Here is a 9637-nt window from a genome sequence, read left to right as displayed (position 1 = left end):
AATAAATAAATAAATAAATAAATAAATATTTTTTAAAAAAGAATCAACGTAGAGAACTCTTTTTAATGTTAACATGCCTTTGAAATCATAAGTTTAAAAAATTAGCAGAAGTATGCAGCGTATTTGCGAGGAACTCTTGTTGATAGGCAGTGCCTGAGTGCTGTTTATCTGAGTTCTTTCCTTCTGGGGGCAAGAACTATTTCTTTAGGCACGTGCACTCTTCTTTTCGGCCACTAGGTGGCGCTCCAACCATAATGTCGTTATCTGAGCCCTGAAACCATTTTTGCTGCAAATTTTAGGGCAGGCATCCCTGAACAAGATCACCTATTTGGACAAATCACCTACTGCATAAAACATGTTTTTCTCTCCACCCCTAGAACTTTCACAGAGCTCCCCGAGCGGAGATGATAGTAAAGAGTTATTTCAATAAGGGAGTATTCCCAAAGCGTTAAGAAAATTAAAACAGGCGGCAATCGGCAATCGGGCCCCGGGTTTCACAGCGGATATCTTCAAAAATAATTTAATCCCCCATTCCAGGGGTTGGCCCTCGACGCCATGACCGGGTCAAGCAGACGTCTTCCACAGCCTTCTCTCTACGGGAACCTGACCTACATGTACACTAGAGGGTGTGGAGAAGTAGCGTGAAGTCTGAACAAGACTGTTCTGCACTAGCTCTGCGGTGCCTTGCTTAGCACCCTCCAGATTCCATTTGCCTCATGCATTTGCCAGCCCAGATAACTTGCCTAGAAGGTGGAGGTCCATATGACCCTGGTCCAAGGCAAAGCTGCGGCTTTCCCATTTCCTAGAAGACTGCCCTCTGTTCCCTTTGTTCTCAAGTCTGAGTCACATTCCTAGAGAAACACAGGACGGGTTTTTGGGTTTTGTTTTTTTTTTGTTTGTTTGTTTGTTTGGTTTTTGTTTTTGTTTTTTTGTTTTTTTTGAGAGAGAGTTCATCTGCCTCTGCCTCCCAAATGCTAGGATTGAGAGTGTGTGCCACCCCACCACCACCCTCGATACTACAGACTGTTCTAAGATTCAGTCCGATGTGCACACTTGCGTATGTACGCACACACACGCGCGCGCGCGCACACACACACACACACACACACACACACACACACACATACCTAGATCAGTATGGGTATAGGCCAGAGTATTTGATATATCCTCGCAGTCTAAGTGATGCAGAAAAAGAACGAATTTGCAAGAGCCAGCGTGGTTAAAAGGCTTTACTGGACTCATTGGTTAAGAGCATTTACTGAATTTGCAGATGATATAGATTTGATTTCCAGCACCTACGTGGTGGTTCATAACCATGCTTAACTTCATTCCAGAGAATCTGACGACCCCTCTTGGACGCCTGGCATGTATGGACACAAGACATGCATGTGCAGGCAGAACATTCATGGACATAAAATAAAAGGAATACATCTTGGTGAAAAAGAAAGGCTTACTGGAGGTAACAAGGAACATGATGATTGACCTTCAAGAGTCTGGTCTGGGCTCTCAAGCAGTTTCTCCAGGATCTACAAATCCATGAAAGTACCCAGAAGTCATCCTGAAAACCCACCACGCCCACTTCAACTAAACCAACGCAGACTGATTAATTATTAAGGTTCTATGGATACTTTGTTTGAACATGAATATAAAATGCTTCTTTTGTTTTGTTTGTTTACTTTGCTTTATTTCCAAGGTTAAGCTAGCCCCAAAAACTTCACAGACAGACCGTGAAAGCACAAGGGACTGCTCAAGGCTATCCATGGCTTGAATTGAGTTCTTTTTAAAAAATTATATATTTTGTGTTTGGGCACTCTGCCTGCAAATATGTATAAATTACCATGTGAGTGTGTGCCCATGGAAGGCAGCAGAGGGTGTCACCTGGAACTGGGATTACAGGACCCCGCTCAGCCACCAAATGGGTGCAGGGAACCAACCCTGGGTGCTCTGCAAGAGCAAAATGCTGTTAACCACGGAGCCCTACGCCTATTTATTCTTTGTGGCTTTCACATCAGGCATCTCGATCCCATCATCTCCCTGTCCCTTTGTACCCACTTTCTGCCCTTGCAACCACCCCACCAATAAAATAAAATTTAAAAGAAAAGGAAGAAATTTCATCGTAGAAGCTACATTGTGACCCAGTGAGTCACACAGTACACACTCTAACCCATATTTCTTTACTGGCAACTGTCCATTCAGTGAGTCATTGGTCTGGTTTGAGGTCTCTGGTTTCTGCTACACTACAGTGTATACTTGGCCCTCGCTGGGACGCCTCTTGGATATCCTGTTGATGCTCTGTGTCATGGAGATCCTGAAGCTTTGGTCGCAGGTCGCAGATGGGGTGCATGTTAGGGTGGGCCAACTCAACCCTTGTTCTGGGCCTGGATGGTTTCTGGGTTGGTCAGCCCACCAGCTCTCCCCAGTCCTCACCACCAGGGGGAGCTCTCCAGCACTGCTCCAGCTAGCTCACCCCTTGTAGTCAGGAGCAAGGACCAGAGAACCTGTTCTCCTGCCTTCATGCCCTTGAGGCCAGCTCACCCTCACATAACCACGAGGATCTCGAACAAAGCTGCAGGATCTCCATGACACAGATCATCAACAGAATATCCAAGAGGAGTCCCAGTGAGGGCCAAGTATACACTGGAGTGTAGCTCTACTGTGTAGCCCAGGCTAGGCTGCAGCTGGTGAGGGGCAGGGACAGCTCTCACACCCGCCACAGGAAGATGAGGGTGGGGACAGGGGAGGGCATCTCTCCCTTGCCGATACCACCATATAGCAGAGGAGGGGCAGGGCCAGATTTCCCACACGCACATTCTCGGGGCCAGTTCACCCACACGCCCCTGTCTACAGGGTCAGCTCTACTATGCTGTCCAGGTGAGACATAGGGCCCATTCTCCCGAGTGCTACAGTTGGGGCAGGGGGCTGCAGGTGAGGAGGGGAAGGAGGAGAGGGCATCTTTCCCTCACGCATGTCACCACACGGCAGATGAGGAGGGGCAGGACCCACTCTCCCGTCCTCAGCCCTCAGGGCTAGCTCACCCCTGCTACCTCAGTCAGGCTCAGCTCTGCTGTGCTGCCCCGGTGAGGCGTAGGGTCTGCTCTCCCAAATACTGCAGCCAGCAAGGGACAGGGCCACCTCTGTGCAGCACTGTCCTCTGGTGGTTTCAGGAACCACGGACATCAACACAGACATGGGTCCTGGCAGTGTGGTGGTCTGGCCACTTACCTCAGCCGGCTCCTCACTGCTTTCACCTCTGTCCACAAGACATAACCACCCCTTTCCCTCCCATACCACACCACACATGTCCCAGGCATGCACGGGGGTCTTTTTATCCCACTCAGTCCCTGATGGCGCTGGGCATCATGCTTTCTTCTCGGAGCTCCAGGTGGGTCTTCAAACTGAATCTTTTTTTTTTAAAGATTTATTTATTTATTATGTATACAGTGTTCTGTCTGTCTGTATGTTTTCAGACCCGAAGAGGGTACCAGATCTCATTATAGATGGTTGTGAGCCACCATGTGATTGTTGGGAATTGAACTCAGGACCTCAGGAAAAGCAGTTAGTGCTCTTAACCTCTGAGCCATTTCTCCAGCCCCTCAAACTGAATCGTAAATGCTGAAAAAGGGAGAACGGAGTGCCCATAGCAGGTAAGTGAACTGAAATCCCCAGGAACAAAAGCCATGTCTGTTAATGAGTCCACAGGCTGGCTGGTTTGAATGTAGTGATTATAGAGAGTTGGAATGCTGCAGATCCGGCTAAATTATCTTGAGCAATCATGCCCACCCCTGTGTCTGACCTAGCATCTGTTGTTGACTGTCACCTGAAACTACACAGATCACCAGCCTCGACCAACCCAAAGACTAAGACCTAGAGTGGAGATTCCCCCCCCACCCCAGTTTTCTATAACCTGCCTGCCTAACACTAGTGTTTCTGCCCATGTTTTAGATTGGGTTGTTCGTTTGGGCTTTTTTTTCTCTCTCCCTTGTGTCTTGGATGATTTTATGTCAACTTGACAAAAGCTAGAGTCATCTGAAAAGGAGAAGGGGGACTCAAGATCCAGATGTAGGGCATGTTCTTAATTAGTGATGAAGGGGGAGGGCCCAGCCTGTTGTGGGTGATGCTATCCCTGGGCTATCCCTGGGTCTGAAGAAAAAAAACAAACAAAAACAAAACAAAAAAGCCAAAACAACAACAACAAAAAAACAAACAAAAACCAGGCTGAGCAACTCATGAGCAAGCCAGTGTGCAGCTCTGCTCCATGGTCTCGGCCTCAGGTCTTGCCTCTCTGTTCCTGTCCTGTTTCAGTTCCTGTCCTGACTGCTTTCAATGAGGAACAGTGCTGTGGAAGTGTAAGCCCCAAGTTTCTTTGGTGACAATGTTTCATCACAGCAACAGAAACCCTAACAAAAACAAGTTAGTACCAGGAGAGTGGGGTATTACTGTGACAGACCTGACCGTGCTGTTTGCGGAGGACTGTGGAAGGACATTGGAACTGTGGGCTAGAAGAGCCATGGAGAGTGAAGATCTCCATGGTATGTTCTTTAGGAACTTGGAAGATAAAATGTTGAGAACAGTACTGGCCATGGAGGCCTGGCTTGTGACATTTCAGAAGAAGCCATTTGTTATTCTGAGTTATGACGCTGTGGTTCTGGTTAGCGGGCCTAAAGAATCTGATTGACAGGAGACCTTTATGTTACTAGGAAAATTGACACTGGTTAGATGAAGCTAAGAAATTACAAGAGACCAGCAACACTGAGGTGAAATCTGGGAAGTGCTTCATCAGAGACATCACACAGAAGCTGTGTTTCAGAAGCAGCTTACGATGTACCTCACCCTGGAAGCAGAACTTTCTAGTGTAACTCACCCAGGTGGTACTGGCTTTGAAGACATGAAGGGGTCATGGAGAGCAGCTGAGGCCAGGAGAGGCCATTGTTGAAAGTGTAGCCTCAGTGGCATCTGAAGGCCCAGGACTGAAGCTGAGGCTTGGCACATGAAGAGAGCCTATGAGAGGCTATCGGTACAGCCCAGTTGCAACAGGAAATCTCAACGGTTTGGAGATTCCAGTACTGTGTGATTATCCACCAAGAAGAGCAGCAACAGTGGAGGGGTTTCACCAAGCTTAGACGACAAGCTGTGTGTGCTGCAGATGTAACTCAAGTCCCTTGGTGGAGCCCAAAAGATTTTGAGTGAATACCAGTCACTGGACGCCGAGTTACTTACATTTTGGGAATTTGCTTTTGCTCTGACTTCATTGTGTCTGTGCCTTGGTTCCTCCCTCTAGAAGTAAAGTATTCAATTTGTTTTTTATTTTACAGGAGCCCACAGTTGAGAGACTGAATTTTTAAAAGAGTTTCAGGTTTTAAAAGAGACTCTGAGCCGGGCGATGGTGGCGCACGCCTTTAATCCCAGCACTTGGGAGGCAGAGGCAGGCGGATCTCTGTGAGTTCGAGACCAGCCTGGTCTACAAGAGCTAGTTCCAGGACAGGCTCCAAAACCACAGAGAAACCCTGTCTCGAAAAACAAAACAAAACAAAACAAAACAAAACAAAAAAAAAAAGAGAGACTCTGTGTTTTTTATGTGCATTGGTGTTTTGCCTGCATGAATGTCTGTATGAGGGTATAGGATCCCCTAGAACTGGAGTTATAGGCAGTTGTGAGCTGTCATGTGGGTGCTGGAAATTGAACCAAGGTCCTTTGGAAGAGCAGACAGTTCTCTTAACCACTGAGTTATTTCTCCAGCCCAGAGATTTTAGATTTTTCTTTTCAAAAGACTGAATTTTAAAGTGTTTGAATTTGTGAAAACTTTTAAAGTTTGTAAATTGTTTATGCTGTGATGTTGATGTTGATGTGTGATCTTGCAGATGAACAAGAAAAGAATGGTTATAGTTTAACTGATGAGTTTGGGTGTCAAGGTGACAAGAGGTCCTATTGACATAAACTAGAATCATCTGAAAGGGGGGAACCTCAACTGAGAAAATGCTTCCCTAGGGCTGAAGAGATGGCTCAGTGGTTAAGAGCACCGCCTGCCCATCTAAAGGTCCTGAGTTCAATTCCCAGCAACCACATGGTGGCTTACAACCATCTGTAATGAGATTTGGTGCCCTCTTGTGGCCTGCAGGCATGCAAGTAGGCAGAATATGGTATATACAATAAATAAAATAAATCTTAAAAAAAACAAGCAAAAGCTAATAAAATCTTAACCAAAACAGAAAGAAAGAAAGAAAGAAAGAAAGAAAGAAAGAAAGAAAGAAAGAAAGAAAATGCTTCCCTAAGATTCAGCTGTAAAGTGTTTTCTTAATTAGATGGAGGAGGGCCCAGGCATGGTAGGTGGTGCTATCCCTGGGCTTGTGGGCTCATGGTCCTAGGCTGATGTGGGATTCCCCTCTGTATGCTGTGAATACCATTGGTTACTAAAGAAACTGTCTTAGGTCTGCACAGGGCAGAACAGAGGTAGGTGGGGAAAACTAAACTGAATGCTGGGAGAAAGAAGGTGGAGTCAGGAGAAGGCATGTATCCACCACCAGGAACAGACGAGCCTGAACCTTGCCAGTAAGCTATAGCCATAAGGTGACACACAGACTAATATAAATGAGTTAATTAAAATGTAAGAGCTAGCCAATAAGAAGCTGGAGCTAATAAGCCAAGCAATGGTTTAATTGATACAGTTCCAGTGTGGCTATTTCAGGAGTCTGGGCAGTCACGAGGAGCCAGTCAGTGAGCAGCTCCCCCTACGGCTCTGCATATGCTCCTGCCTCCACATTGCTGCCCCATTTGAGTTCCCACTCAGACTTCCTTTGATGATGAACAGTGATATGGAAGTCCTCTCCAAGTCTCTTTAGTCGTGGTGTTCCCACAGCAATAGAAACCCTAAATAAGATATCTTGATAGGATAGGCAGATAGTTCAGCCATAAAGTACTTGCTGTTCCAGCCTGAGAACCTGAGTTAAGATTCCCCAGCACCCACATAAAATACCTGGTCAGGCAGCTCACACACATTCTAGCACCACCCTACCTGAATCACCAAGTTCCATGTGAAAGTGAGAACTCCTGTCTCAAATTCCAAGGTGGGTGGTGTTCTCTGGACTTCATGTGCACACATGTGCGTGTGTACACATGCATATACACAAATAAGGAATATAGTTGCATTGATTTATGCAGCTATAATAGCCCCATGAAGCCATTTCCATATTAGAATATTTATATGGGACAAACCGAATATGAGTTTCCAAGTCCTAGTCACTCACATTTGGCTCAAGAATAAATTCTAATCCCTTTCAAGTTTAGAACTGAGTTTTGCACCCATACAAGAAAGAGACACACTTCTCTCCAACCCATGGGGTAATAAAACATGTTCACTAAACCCGTGAATATAAAGGACGTTTGCATTTGCTCTCCAGGTGTCATTCAGAGACAAACATTCTTTTAGCAAGTCAGGCAAATAATACTAACCGCATCCCCAAACCCACAGGGTCAACCCCAATATTGGGCATTTCCTCTCACTGGCTTTAACCTCAGCTGTCTCTCCTAGGACATACTATTTTGAAGTTATCTGGCCAATCTGTATCATATGTTTCCTGCTGGGAATCATGGACTTAGCAGAGGTTATGTCCAGGTAGACTTTAAAAAGTCTTAAAAGATGGAACCAAAGCCACGAAGTCAGTAAGAGGTGCTGTAGAAAGGAATAACACACTATTCTGATACACAGTGTGTACTGAAACTCAGCCATATACTTTTGAAACACACATAGCTATGTGACTATAGTCTTAGTATCTGACACACTTACACACACACACACACACACAGTTATGTGACTATAGTCTTGGTATCTGACACACTTACACACACACACATAGCTATGTGACTATAGTCTTAGTATCTGACACACTTACACACACACACACACATAGCTATGTGACTATAGTCTTGGTATCTGACACTGGGAAGGAAAGCCATGTCTCCCTGTGTATTCCCTGAACCCTGCTCAACCCTGTCCCTGTTTGTGCAGGCAGAATGAAGCACATCTGTAGCCAGAGGGGGCTGGAGTAGCTGAGCTGTAGAAAGCAATGCTGTGTTCATCAAACACTTCTGGAAGTGTACTATTTCTAAATAAACCGCCTTTGTTTCTGCTGTTGCCCATATGTCTCTCTCCAATTCTTTGTTCTAAGATACAGATACATCCCGGAGGTCCTGGGATGTGCCCTCCTGACTCCACTACCACGGGCAGCCATAAAGCTCTCGGAGTCAGAGTCTGCCATTTTCTCAGTCATCCTGATCAGCTTATATCCCCAACCTCAAAGGCTTCCTGGCTTTGATGCCATTTCTTTCTTTCTTCTTTATTGTGGCTGGAGTAGAACGAAGGCTCACAGAATCTCACCTTATAAATGGACACGGCCAGCTGCCATTGCTGTCTGGTAGCTAATGCGAAATTAGAAGGCTAGAAGGTCACTGGGAATGGAACCCTTCTTCATGGACAGTTGTGGGTCTCACTTCCTGTGCCCTAGAAAACCCAGTTTTACAATGGAACCAGCAACAGTAGTAGATAAGGAAGATGCAAATTTGGAAACTGGTCCCCCTTTAATACAAAAAGATAGCTATGGATTAGACTAAAGAAGAAGCTGGAGCTAAGAAGGATTTGATGATAACAGCAAGGGGAGGCTAGTTCCGCATGTGGTCAGCATGGCTATTTTTATAGATGTATTATTTTTAAAGTTCTTTTAATTGTGCTCTGTAATGTGATTTCTGGTGGAAAGAATAGGTTCTGAGTTGTGTCTCTGGCCCTGGGTGGAGACACAAATTAGCTGCCAGGATTAAAAGCTTAGTACAAGCCTATTACATTACGTAGCCAGGGCTTACTAGTAAAGGACAAAGGCATACTGCCACACCTCTCCTAAGAGTTAATCCAAGGGGGCCCGCCGATTGCCTAAACAGGAAGGCACACTTGCTCCAGAGACTAGGAAACAGTATAAAGCCTGCCTAAAGTGTAGGTTGGGACAATCTGGCCATTGTGCTGGGTAACTTCCCGACAGTGTCTTTCTCTGCAATGGCCCCTTTGACCTTTGCCCACTCCTACCCCCTATGGTAAGCTCTGTCATAAACTGTATGTTCTACACTATGCTATGTCTTACTGGCTGCTTTCAAAACTGATCACAAGGACTGGGAAACTGAGGGGAGGCCAGAGCAAGGTCCCAATAACATTACCAAGCTCTATGGGAAGTACTTTAGAATTTTCACCTTATACAATCGTCTGAGCAGGATACTGAGGCCCAGAGAGATCAGTGCCTCTTACCTGTCACACAGCCACAGACTCAGAACAGTCAGCCTCGCCATGCTTTTGACGGTCACACACTGTCCATCTGAGGCTTCTGCTGTAGGAAGTCTTTTTCCAGCACATTCTGAAGGTACAAAGGAGTTCCACATTCTTCCAGTTCCCCACCAAGAGAAAAAGGAGCTAAGGATCTAAGGTCTGTCTGTATGGGGCAGAGGAAGTCTCCCGCATAGTGAAAAACACCAAGCTTGTGAATTAGTAACACACTATTCTGATACACAGTGTATACTGAAACTCAGCCATATACTTTTGAAACACAAATAGCTATGTGACTATAGTCTTAGTATCTGACACACTTACACACACACACACACA

Source organism: Microtus ochrogaster, chromosome 19 (genome assembly GCF_000317375.1).
Source record: "Microtus ochrogaster isolate Prairie Vole_2 chromosome 19, MicOch1.0, whole genome shotgun sequence".
Classification (NCBI taxonomy): Eukaryota; Metazoa; Chordata; class Mammalia; order Rodentia; family Cricetidae; genus Microtus; species Microtus ochrogaster.
The sequence above is the reverse complement of the archived record's forward strand: the minus strand, read 5'-3'. Positions refer to the sequence as shown.